This window comes from Plutella xylostella, chromosome 10, assembly GCF_932276165.1.
Source record: "Plutella xylostella chromosome 10, ilPluXylo3.1, whole genome shotgun sequence".
Taxonomy (NCBI): Eukaryota; Metazoa; Arthropoda; class Insecta; order Lepidoptera; family Plutellidae; genus Plutella; species Plutella xylostella.
Genome location: NC_063990.1, coordinates 2,333,297 through 2,347,313, shown reverse-complemented (window position 1 = coordinate 2,347,313; position 14,017 = coordinate 2,333,297). Strand labels below are relative to the sequence as shown.

General features: G+C 37.4%; 1 protein-coding gene and 1 non-coding gene across 2 annotated transcripts in view; one reads left to right on the top strand and one right to left on the bottom strand.

Annotated features, from left to right (window-relative positions):
* Positions 1 to 14,017, bottom strand: part of LOC105394631 (rho GTPase-activating protein 23) — a 277,190-nt gene that overhangs the window by 258,595 nt on the left and 4,578 nt on the right. The window lies entirely within an intron of this gene.
* On the top strand, positions 4,891 to 4,962 carry Trnae-cuc. The gene has a single exon. It is a non-coding gene; the product is annotated as a tRNA-Glu (tRNA).

The window sequence follows — 14,017 nt, the reverse complement described above, 5'->3', positions numbered from 1 at the left end:
GCACTAATCGCGTATATTTTCAAGTAAGTGGGGCCAAAATTATGGCTTGAAAATATACTGCAGCAGTTAAAACTGCGTACTAATCGTGTATATTTTCAAGTGCCAAGCGGCCATGCGAGCACTTGAAACTATACGTGATTAGTTACCAGGTAGCCCTTCTGAATTGTTGCTCTCTCTTTCTGTCATGCAAAATAGTAATAAGTCTATTGCTTTCTAAACATTGCATTATTATTCCGCACTTGGCATTGTTTTCGTAACGTGTTTTTTGTTTACATTACATCGTACAGTTAAAAAGTAAATTGATTGATAAATTAAACTGTAGAACTGTTTTAAATAGTAAAAATTATCTCAGAAGAGGGTGTAGAACAATTCATAAAAGACAGTTACGGTGAATTCAAAACTTGATGAAAAATATGTCTGTAATAGGTCTATAGGGTAACCTACTACACTCACGAGCAATGAATAAGTCCAAGTAGCAAAAAGTCAACACCAAATGACCCCAATTTTTTAAATCATTTAATTTAGGATTTGATCAATATTTACGTTTTTAGTTGGTTATAATAATATTTTGATACGCTGTTAAATGTACCTACTTTAATATTGCCGACGGCATTATTAAGCTAGTCTTTTCCGTTCCGGAGCTATCGTCACTGGAACTTTTTCATTGCTCGTGAGTGTAGTAGGTATTATTCTTAATTCATATAAATAATAAGATATTAGTATTCTTACATTTCTTACTTGTTATTTATTAACATTCTATAGGTATGACAGGCAGAACAAGTAAATTGTAGTCATGTAGATTTACCGAAATAGTTAAGTAAATCAGAATCAGCATGTAGGTATAAATTATGTGCGGCAAATACGCCAATCAAGCAATGTGCGTAATAGCAATGTATATTTTCAAGAACGATTCATTAAATCCCAACTTGAAAGTATACGCGATTAGTACGCACAAATCGTGTATATTTTCAAGTAAAATATTATTTTTTTTCACTTGAAAGTATACAGTGCTAGTACACTATGGGTGCGTTCTGGCCTTGTATAGTTTCAAAACACGCGGCGATGGAACCGGATTTTTGTGGTCATTACCATAATATCGCCATCCATAATTAATCAATGATAATATTTTTATGATTAATAAAATCGGCATATAATTATTATGGTGTTACTAAAAGCTCTTTGTTTCAATTCTGTAGCTAAAATATTATAATTGACTTTTGATTTGCGTGCGTGTCAAAGCTCTGGAGAAAAATAAAACCACGTTGAAAACGAGCAGATCTTGAGTATCTTGACCTAAAAGTTTAACATGCTATAAAGCTAACGTCAGATTCTGACGAACAAAAGACGAGGCTGCAGGCGCCGATCATAACTCATATTCTCGACAAATGGAATGACAGCTAAAATTAGTGCAATGAGTAGGTACCTACAACACAGTATTTTAATAAGCGAGCCCTGAAATGCGGCCAACAGTTTTAGACTAGTTGAGTTGAGACTGCTTGTACGTCGACAAATCGAGCATGTTCGATGCCTTCAATCGTCTGTGTTGCAACTTGGAATAGGAGAACTTGATGCGGCTTTGTGACTTCTGACTATTTGTTGCTATAGCTATAGACGGGCTATATATAATGTTTGTTGGGGTTTTCAGAAATTTCATACTTATACATACATATATGTGATATAGCCTCACTAAGTATACTACTCCCAATTAGTTCAGCAATAACAGTGTCATTGATTGATTGAGCCTATTTTCTGAACTTTCACGGCACTCCTGTATTTTTCTATACCACAATAAAGATATTAAAGTAAGCAGCTATTGTTATCCTCTCCCAACGTAGATGCGCGCGAGACTTCTAGTTGAAAACGCAATTTACGACCGGCTATAACTCAGCACGGCAACAATTGCGGTTTATAGGTATTACAGATTAATGTAAAACTAACCTCAGGCTGACACATCACACAGCCACGGTCCGAAATACACGCAAGGTGTACGGGCGAAGGATGGAAATAGAGCGATTGTTTGGAGATCTCGTGACGTACACGCCCGTAGTAACAATTAGGTAAACATGTGGAAACAGGTACCAGCGAGGCTATCCAGAAATGATTTATTTTAGACTCCACGGAGAAATGTTTTAAACATTACTGGCTAGTCTAAGAGTGGTTTTATTATTTTTGGTGCATAAAGGAACTGCGTCCAGGTCCCAGGCGGGAGATTGATAGGTTGTTTACATGCAGGATATAATGTTAAAATTGAATCATAAACAACACATCCGGTAAAGGGAATTTCAAAAGGGCTACACCAACATTGTCAGGCAATTTTTGTAACACGGCTAGTTTTGTAGATTTGGTAAGGTTGAGGAATTGAAGTGGACTTCTCGCCTGACATAAAATGAAGGTTGGTCCTACATAAATACAAACATTACCACGAAATACCAAATAGTAACGTTATGATAGATTAGTAGAAACAAAACGTAGGCGAACGGAAGCATACAATTACGCGCGACAGACAATTTAGTTGGGCCCGGTAATACAGTGGCGCATTTCCTACGTGATGTCATCGCATTCTAAATGTGTGTCATTTCTATCTGTCATAGTTTAGATACTAGATCTAGAAACAGTACTCGTTAGTTAGTACCTACTAGTTACTACGGAGGCACAATCTAACGTAATACCAGAACTTGGCAAGGCATTTTTTTATATTGTTTGCTATTGGACCTTGTGGTCTGATTAAAATGTATGTTCGTATTTATTACAAGCGATATTATTCAATATTAAAATTTATATTTTGACTAGTACGAACATTTTTTTCGAAAACCAAAACGAATAGCTTAAGTACAAAACAAGCAAAACGGTTGTGTCAAACACACACGCTAGTATAATCTGTGCAGTCACTAATGGCAATGGGTCAACCAACCCTGTGCTCCCATGTGGCCGGCTTCTTTTCAGTGGGAACACTCGATATCTTCCGGACTGCACCAACATTCACTGAAACTCTTATTTATATCTAGAAGAAAAGAGAGGTGTTTTAAGTTGAAATTTATTTAAGAAACTATACTATTTAAAAGTATAATACCTACTTAGGTACATATTTTTCGGTTACACCGTTACGATACGAAACAGTCTCGTAAAAACAACATGCACTTGGTTCCGCGAAACTCAATTTAAACCAACAACCAACAATGAGCTGTAAATTACAGTACAATTGAAACGCTTCCATTGCAGAGTTCCGAAATAATATAACGTTCCATTAGTGTCCCCAGCATCATCATAAAGACATATCCACGCATATCCTGAAAGCATTCTTAGATTAACAATATACGAACAAGATGCCGTGTCACATACAAAAACAAAGCAAAAAATTGGGACGCATTTGGTTTACTATCAAACCGTTTTAAGTTTAACTTAATGACAAACATTGCACCAATGAATAAAGTCACCAATCTTCTAACGTGGGGTGTTATTTGTCGACGTTTCTTTGGCACTCCATCGTATTCGTATATTGTTAGTCTAAGCATGCCGGCTTGAAATAGCCGCGGTGCTGTGGCCACAATGCCTGCAAGTCTTTATTAGCCATGAATGGAGGCAGTAAACAATCGAAATAGATGGGCTTCCCGGTGGGTGTGTCCTCGTATGTACGTAGAGGGCCAGAGTGTTGCGACCAGACCCCTTAGCATTAATTTTCAACGTGAACGTGACGTGAAATTACTCGATGAATTTTGTAGGAAATTTTAGTTCTGCTACCGACCGCCAGGGGCGCTGTTCATATTTTCATACAAAATTACTCGATGAATTCTACTACACGTTCGCGATGAAAATTCATGCTAAGGGGTCTGAAGGTTTTGTACTTGGTCAGCCAACTTGTTATCTGTGGTAGCAACGGACCCTGTCAAGCCTGGTCTTCCTCCTAATGCTCCACTTTGGCAGGCGAGTTGGAGATCTTACTGATGAAGATTTAAAGAGACTGCGATCCCAATCCCACAGACAACTGGATATAAACAGTTTTGTGGGACATTAACTGTAAAACCTATATAAAATATATGTACACTTTAATAAATAAAAAAGATTGCTCAACAGAAAGTGCTGTTCTGGCCATCGGAGTTCCAAACTCGTTCGCTCGGTTATTTATTAAATTCTTCTGATGACTTTGTTTTCAAAATAAAATAGTATCTATACCTAGAAAAAATAGCAAAATAAAATAGTATCTAGGTTTTTTTTTATTTATTTATTATTTATTTATTTATTAATTTACGTGTGAGAGTATTTTCTAATAAATCTCTTCTGAATAACATAATGGTCTCCAATACTTTCGCGAGTCCAAACCAAGAGTCTAACGGGCACCAGCATCCCAGTTCCCATACTGGTATTTATCCCAGGATGGAGTTACAGCTTTATCGGGTGTGTCTGCTGTATAACATTGGACCACACGGTTGGACTTTACGTCTTAATCAATTATTTGTGGACCTGCGATGACCTACTGGTGGGAATTTTCGCTTCTCAATCTGGAGGTCGGGGTTTGGAACTGTTTGCAAAAAGGTTTGTAATTATTTAAGTTTGTCAAGTATTGTCAGTGGTGAAATTAGATATAGTGACTAAAATACGCTTAAGTATAGGTACCTACTTTACTTAAGCAAATCAACTTAATTCTAACTATTTCGAATAAAATACCCACATACATATAAAGTTTAAAATAATGAAAAGTAAGATTATGCTGGCTTACCCAGATACGGACTTGTTGTCTGCGTAACGGATAAATTATCCAACCCGAATAAATATCTTACCCGGAAAGAAAAATATATTTATAGATAATAAATTTTAATGGCGAAAGGTATTTGATGGATTCATCTTTTGCCTCGCCCTTCAGTCTGATTCAGATATTCGGCAATCTTACCACCATCCGATATGGTCTAGTGGCTAGGATACCTGGCTCTCACCCAGGAGGCTCGGGTTCGATTCCCGGTATCGGAAACACTCTTTTATATTTTTTTAATATAAATAAGTTGAACTGTTTGTTACAGTAAATACTTGACAGGAATAGCTATTTCTCGAACGGAAGAAAAAACGTATATTATTACGACTGTCCAGCTGTCATCTCATTATTATTATTATTACCATAAAAATTAATATACATGCCTAGTAGGTACGTTTAACGATAGGGTACGATTTGTGTGCGATAAACATAAATAACCATTTATCATAATAATTTACATTATCGACTATTAACAGATATAGTTATAAGTAGATACTAAAAACTTCATTTAAAGCACAGTAAACATCTACTTAAATGCTTATCATTAGAACCAATACATCAACATCCGTGACATTCACGACCTCTAAAACCTCCATTTCTCAACTCTATCAGCTCAATACAAATCAATTAACGAAGAATGCAGTAATTTAATAACTTTCCATGCTCATGCGCAGACGGTATCGGAATTACAGATTCACAAAGATTCCTTCATAGTCTTACTAAATTACTAGTCATAGGTGGCGCTAGTGGGAAGTACATCGGAATTATTATTAGCCGGTTCTTAAAATATTATTCTAAAGTAATTTGGTTAGCATGTGCCAACTAGATTTACCTAAGTATATTTAGCAAATGCAAGCTGTGTCTGAAGTAGGTATACAACTAACTATTTAGCAAATACAAGCTAAGTAGAATATAATCTTAAGTCCTTTGAATTAACAACGTCACGTCATGTAATCTTAGGTTAGTTTTATGGCCCAAATATAATACATAACGAATACAACAACAACGGTCAATTTACGAAACGTAAATAAATTTTGTCGGTACGTGCTTACATTTTTTAAATTATATTTATTAATTAAGTAGATGTTATTCTGTAGTCGTAATTATATTTATTAATCTGAGTTCGCGTGACGCCGCGTAATTCGCCAACCTCGGTCGGTGTCAATGGAAACAAACAATCAGCCAAGTTATTAATGGCCGTCATTAAATTACACCACTACATTAATTACAGCAAACCGGTATCGATACCAATACCTATATCGATATTTTTCAGAGTAAAACCAACTAAAAGGGTTTAGATGATTCATGTGACCCAAATTAAAGTTTTAATTTAGGTTAAATTGGGGATTGGTACAGGCATTTGCATTGGATTCAGAAACTATTTGTGAATTACAATATGATGACTGTGACCCTCGTGCCAAACAAGGATAGAAAATTATGCCGTAATCTCTTTTTAATTATCAAATTGGTCAATTACGAAAAGAAGTCCGCAAATGTGTGTACTTTTAGTAAAACAACATTACACAGTGCTACGGCCTAATATTAAATACATAAACTATAGTGTATATACCTATTAGTAGTGTATAGGTGTCCGTAATAGAACCAAGAACAATCCCGGCAGTAATCATTTGTCAAATACCCAATCACCTGCTACCGTATCACACTGGACCGTTCAACGCTTTCGAAACACCCAATTAGCAACCAATGGAATAAAATCGGCATTCAAATCACCAGCCGAACAACAAATTGTCTATAAGGAAATCGTTTAACTTGTCCTTTACAACTTGTACTGAACTTGTTACTGGCCACAATGGCTGTCGTTCAAATATCTATGCAGTCGTGCACGCTACTACTGATTAATAAACAGAGCAAGGTCGAGATCAAACCGACGAACATGTTGTAATAATTGCTAACCGCAGCTCTACCTGTTGCTAATATCTGTTATATCAGACTTCAAGACGTCAGCGAATCGTAAGACGGTGAGCAGAAATAGAAAATCTGGTTAAAAATTACGGTCCTACGAATCTGACTTAGCAATGAGGTAAATTATTAGAACATCTGCTGCTTGACCACCACCGACACAATCCTTAAGGGTGTTTTTAACATTGTGCGGATTAGATCACGCACGCGGATTGCGCGTCATTTTCCCGCGTCCCGCGTGCATATTCCGCGTATTACAAAAAAATACCTGAACGAAAAGACCCTTGCGAGTGTCACGCGTGCGGGGCAATCCCGCGTGCGCAATAATCTGCACGATATTAAAAACACCCTAAGCAATCCATACAAGTTACGTCACTTTTGACAGATAATCAGTGCAGCCTGGATTATACATTGCTAATTTACGTGGTGGTACATTAGGTACTGTTCTGTTCTGCTGGAATCAACAGTAAAAATGTAGACAAAACATAACAAGGTGTTAATGTTCACATGGCTGGATAACATTAATATCAGTTGGTTTCGTACGGCACTGACTGTGTAGATACTTTGAATGTTATTCAGTGTGTTGTAAATAGGAATTCGTAATGTTATCATTATTCCGAACACAAAATCAAACAAACATTCTTGCTGAGAGAACGATCCCAGCCAGATTCTTCAAAGATCTTCAGCAAATAGCTATCGTTTGGTAAAATATAATTACGCTAGCATCGCGACGTCATGTTTCTCACTAGTACAACTCCTTTATTATAACTAATTCTTAATTTTTTGTATTATTATTATTGAGAGAGGCCAGCAATGGAAGATATTGTCCACTGATGATGATCTTTTTTCCCTGGAAAAAATAAAGGTAAATCAAGTACCAAGTAGGTAGTCATTCTGCATGCGTTCGTTTTGATAAGTGATTCACAAGCGGTGTCTAATTACGACACCAGAGTGCAGCACACTGAGTATGAACCAATGTGCAACCTAAAACCACGATAACAACACGTTGCCTCAGCCTGCGTCACACGAACGCATGCAGCCATGCCATGTCACCTTACTCTATGATGTATTTCGATCAACCGTGAAATTGTCAACTATAAAACTAGACGAGCGTGGCAAACAGCAGACCACCCTGAATGGACGCGGGTCCAACGAACTCGAAACCCGATGAAATAAACTATTCCCGGAGCAAACACCGACGATTTAATACAACAGCCACCGTGAGGCAAATGGCCAATGGGAAAGCAACCCGCCATCGCCACCGGCGAATAAAAACGTTCCACCGTTTTACAGTCCTATAAACGTCTGCATCAAAGCGGCAACACACAGTTTACCCGATGATGTGGCTTTGTGAACAAACTTCTAATTTATATCTGTACAACATGTACAACGCAATGATATAATACGAGTCCTACCTACATCATGTGTATTTGTTTTTGTTCTGTTTAATGTTAAGACCAAGAAGATGCATTTTAAAATACTGCCAACGACCTTCCTACTAAGAATTCATAAAAACCAATCAAGCCCTGAAAATTTTAGTTGAATCCCAAAACGGGTAAAGACATACAACGGGCGGCCTTTTCGCTAAAAGCCTTTAATAAACATGAGACGCCCAAAATTTCTTATAAATTGCACGGCGACGACAAAGATGAAGTCATTTCGGGTAAAATTATTCTTAAAACACACCTCGATAAAAAATATCAGATTCGATGAAGAAAATAATAAAGGCAACAATAAATCGGCCATGGACGCGATTTCTGAATTCAATTTATGTAAAGACGACAGCCCAAAGCTTAAGTAGACACAAAAAATATTGCAGTCGAAAATTAAGCGTTTAAAATAATAATGAAACTGACCCAGAGACAAAAAATTCACACATCAAAATGCAACCTTTTAATAATTGTCATACAGAATTTCGCAATCGCCAAGTAAGGTTTATTGGATTAATAGGTATGATACAATACAGGTTAGTAAAATAAGCAGTAAATTTTTATTCGCTACTGGATTTAAATTCTTAGAAAATTATATTATGTGGAAAATTGCAACTTTCCACTATAAAAATCTAGGAACACTCCTTCCTATACAAGTATACATACCACCCTCCATATGCTCTGGATTTCCAATTTGCAACGTACTCCAAAGCGTATTCGTTTATCGTACATGTATACGATTTAATGCATCATATTACATGTAACTATATAATAAACACAATTTAAAAATGACACGCCTCCCTCAGATGTAATAAAATCATTAATCAATCCATTTCAATATATTTCTTATACCTTTGAGTCTAAAGCCAAAATACGTTACAAAAACTGTTCCTAGTAATTCAGTTTAGATACGGATCTTAATGGGGTTCTAGGAGATAATGATACAAGTTCGGTGAGTTAAGAGCAGTGCCGGACACTCGGTCACTGGATCATAAACATTTCTGGTTTGTTGCAGCCACACGAAACAAAGCTATGAATCCGGTTCGAAGGATCATTTCCGTAAGCTGGCCCACGATTTAAAAACAACATTAAAAAATTACCGTGGTTTGTCTAAAGTATGTAATCCACAGGTTGTCGATTTTTTTATTGTAAATACATTTCCGCCGAGGAAGCCGAAGTAGAGCGAAATTGAAAATAACTGCGAAGTCCCGAAAAACCGGTACATATCCGTAAACCGCAGACCTTGAAATCGATCCAACCGCATCATAGGTGTCCATGTCACAACCTACTTTTACATATATGACGGTCAGTATTATTTTCACTTGCATTATTATAACGTTGTTGAGACAAGACTTGATTAGTTGGCCGACTATCTCGTTAATTTCGATACAGTTAATTCGTCGAGACAAAATGCTATTCATTATCTTAATGCATTCGTGTAATAAATTAGTGTCTGCGTTTGACTTAATACTGTTTTTGATATACTAACCTCGATATGCTCTAATTATATGGTCTGGAAGATTGACTAAAGCATTCATCGATGCTGGAAATTAACGGTGCTCGAAAAATATGGAGCTTTAAATTATGTTGAACATGGTTAGTAGGTACTAGATCGTCATGTATTATGACGATAATAAACATAATAAAGAGATGGATTGAAGTATTTAAATAATATTTCACATGATTATAAATAAAAACCAAGTCAAAATTGTTCAATGACCATAAAAGCAGAGCTAAAAATATATAAAACAGACTTCAATGTGCATAAAAATATGTATGTGGGTCGTTATCGGGGCATCCAGTGACCCTGGTCAGTAACCATGGCCCAGCTAGATGATCTGTTCAAGTTGTGTGGTCAAGAGCCACTGCGTAGGCGAAGATTATGATGCATATCATGGCCCGAAATCGAAAGTAAAGACTGTTGACTTTGACCGAACAGCCATGGTGTTTACCATGGCTTGTCACATCCATCATTGTAATCTGGCAGCTAAAAGATTAATTAGTTCAAGACAGTGGAGTACAGTTTACAAAAGGTTTACAAATAAAAGGGAGATAATGTTGATTTCGTCGACGCATTGGGCTGGTCACATTTGCCGAAGAACCGATGACCTTTAGAGCATATTATGTGGTCTCGAGTGTAGACCACGAACAGGCAAACGTAGTGTAAGACGCTTTCCAGCTGGTAGTGATGATCGCCGCTTTCTACTCTACGTATTTTAACATAACAACTGATTCAAAGGTATGTGTTGAATTTATTCAATGTAAAGCCAACAAAATTTCTTGCAATCAACTTTCATAAAACTTTTATAGCACTTGATAACAGAAAAAGAACATAAAATGTTGGTTTAAAAATAGCTCTTACGGGAGCACAATGGCCTGTACTTGAATTGGAGACTTCATTTTAAATCGTATTGATGGACCTTTCATCTCCCCAAGTGGCCAATTCACTCTCGACACTTCAATAAACGTGTGTATTGTATGTACATTCAAATGTGATTCCTCTTTTAAACGCGCTCGCTTTACTCCGTGAAAGACGTAATCGACAAAATGAAACACTTACTCCAGATGGAACGAAATTACTTTTTCAAGTTTTACTGCCCGCAAGTTATTGCCTTGCTATCGAAACATGCGCATTCCCTTTTAATCCTAGTTATTAGCGGTGAAGTTGAATGGGGATTTTAATATCAAGGTCTTTAGTCTGCAGTAGCATCCTGTCTTGTTTTTTGTTCACCAAGGTATAATCATCGTAAACCTCAGCGATTCAAACATTGGTAAGTTTACGAGTAGCAGCGGAGAGCACGGAGGCCTCTCTATTCAGGGGTCCGTTATTGTAAATTGCTTATATGCATTGCCTTTAGAACCCGTTACCCGGTACGAAAGACCAATTCGTTCGTGCGTGATGTTGAGTTAATTGAGCTTTTAGTGTTGACATAAAGACTGATGTGATAAACGTAGGTATCGAAGTGAGACGGACGACCTACATACAAATGAACCAAACAAATAGTTTGATTTGTCGCCGCTATCTGACCGCAAATAAGAAAACAGTGTCCGTTCGATCGATGCTATTATAGGTTTCGGATCGGCTTGCGGAAGACTCGAATGTATTTATAAATTATAGAGACGATGTTTTTTGTTTCCTTTACGAGTAACTTCCCATCCCATGAGCCAGTGGGTAGATTCATCAATAATATTTGTGTTGCCATACTAGGCTGAACTCTAGTTATATAATTTAAAACCTAACATTGTAGATAAGCCGTGCAGCTGTCTCAATGGCGGGGCTTATCTCGCTCGCAGGACCAACTCGCGTCGAACTGTAATCTGACACGTGATATTGAAGCAAGCGCTTCAAATGCATTCAGGTCAACTTTTGTAGACCATTATTTATAGTATAGTTATTTACCTACTGATCCTTTAGTGCTGGAATCAGAAAACATAGTAGAGGATCCAGTTCACTCAAATGTACCTACCTACATATTAAGGCTAAAGTATTTGATGATGAAATTTTTAAGATAGTCACAAAACTACCTACTCCAAGAATCATAGCGATAAGGCTAGTCTTCGATGTGCTAAAACTCTTTCCAGTAGGGTAAAACGTGCAATATCTATGAATTTGTGGTATTATAATGACATACCACACCATAACTCGAACAAATATCAGGTGAGTAACGTGGCAACGTCGCAAACGCAGTAAACTATAACACAACCACAACGCGCCTGCTAATGTGACAGCTCAGCAGGAAATATGAATGTTTTACGTTTTACGGCTAAATATTCAGGTGAAGTGAAATGTAAAGAATAACATGTAAAGTTACGGAGATTTATTGTGAATAGTTAATTAAGTGTCCAGACTAGAATAATACAGGGGAACACATTAGAACATGAGATATGAGTATTTTAAATAAGTATTTGATGTTTATATGTATACTAGCTGTTCCCGCGCGCTTCGCTTCGCCTTAAAAAGTTTTCCCGTGGGAATTCCGGGATAAAAAGTAGCCTATGTTCTTTCCCAGGGTCTAGACCATATGTATACCAAATTTCATTCAAATCCGTTCAGTAGTTTTGGCGTGAAAGAGTAACAGACAGACAGACAGACAGACAGACAGACAGACAGACAGACAGACAGACAGACAGACACAGTTACTTTCGCATTTATAATATTAGTTAGGATGTGTATGGTAGTTTCCTACAAAATTAGGAAACATGGTGACATATATTTACTTGGGCCTAAGGCTGCTACCTACATGTCAAACAATAATATGAAGTGCAACCCGAAATGTAAGTGAACTTTCATCAAGGTTTTGAAAAACGTAGGTCTTTCAATATTCGAGATAAAAAACTTAGTTCTAAAGTACAAGCAAGTGTCAGTAATTGGTCGAGAACATACAATTTATTAGGAGTGAGGCGTTTACGATAATAGCTCGGTAACCACTGTGAGGGGCCATGGCAAGCGGCGGGCATCTTTCCTCGTCAAGGTCAGGACCGCGATGCGCCTGAGTGCTCCAGCGACACTCGCCTAATAATAACAGACGTATTTAAGACCTGCGCAGACGAGGGACTTTTACCGTCAAGACTTTTTATGGATGTAGATCTCTTATAAATTTGGGGTTGATATATGTATACCTCTCGTCTGCACAGGCCTTTAACAAGACCTAGGTAAGTAAAGGGACGACGCAAAATTGCCTTAATTTGAAAGTCTTACATCACGACCAATGGTTCGATTCAAAAACTTGTAGAGTTGAAACTGGCTCTATAGGTACCTCGTAATTTAACTCATGTTCACACTCAGGGAAAATTGCTGTATTTAAGTCCAGTTGCACCACGTGTTTAATATTGCATTTATAAGATAGCCAGCAAGATACGAGACACGAAGTATTAAATTGAAGATAGCGAAATATTTAAATACATAATAAGGACCCCACCGTAAACATATTCAGAAAAAATAATCGGTAGCTAAGGTTAACCCATGCCTATAGATATATATCATATTGATTTTAGATCGATATGAATATGGAAAACTTGACATTAATTATTGGTTATTGACAGGTTTGTGAAGCGTGTACGCATGCATGTAATAAGACTTATTACACGCTCCTTGAAAAGGTCTAAGCTTTTTCATTTCATCCGCAGCCATATAAAAGGCCAATGCTTTTGAAACCAAGACATAATTATCTCCGATTCTCCGCTGACTTGCTACTAGACTACGACAAGTAATTAGGGCTTAACTACACCATAAATCCGAAAATTACTCGCCATAATTGCGGGTAAATATTGTAAATTACCTCGTTTTCTCAGGCCGGAGGAGGCTGCGACGCATATGGGAGACCAAATATTAGCGAGTGTGACACAGCTAACGGGAAATTATGTGCAGAGCCTTTTATAGGAACCTGCCTGATAGCAGCCGCGATCACACCTGAGCACGGCGCCCTCGGAGAAACTTCGATAATTTACCATTTCACTTTTACCAAACTGGTCACTTTTTACATCTTTATCCAAAACATAATTGGCTGCTCCTGATTATAAGCAGACATTCACACGTCTTTGGGTAGATACCAGACAGTGGGTAGATGCATTATTTTCAATGTCGCGACTTCCGTTGCACTGGTTGCACATATAGACAGACCCTCTGTTTAGAAGACCGAAATTCTTTTTCAATAAAAGAATAATACATAAGTACATCCATGTGATGAATACTCTGCAGCTCTTCAAATACGTAAATTGATCTGACTGTCAGTATTAAGAGCAGGCGTAACTGTTACACAATCTCCGATCCACGTTATCCAAGGAGGCCATCTCAATGAGTCATCCGAATTAATCGTCCAAATCGACTATCGATTTACAGAATCGATGTAACAAAAAACGGCCCACGAATGGCTTCGGACAATTCGGACGCTATTGATTCGCAAAAGTGATTCAGAGGATACTT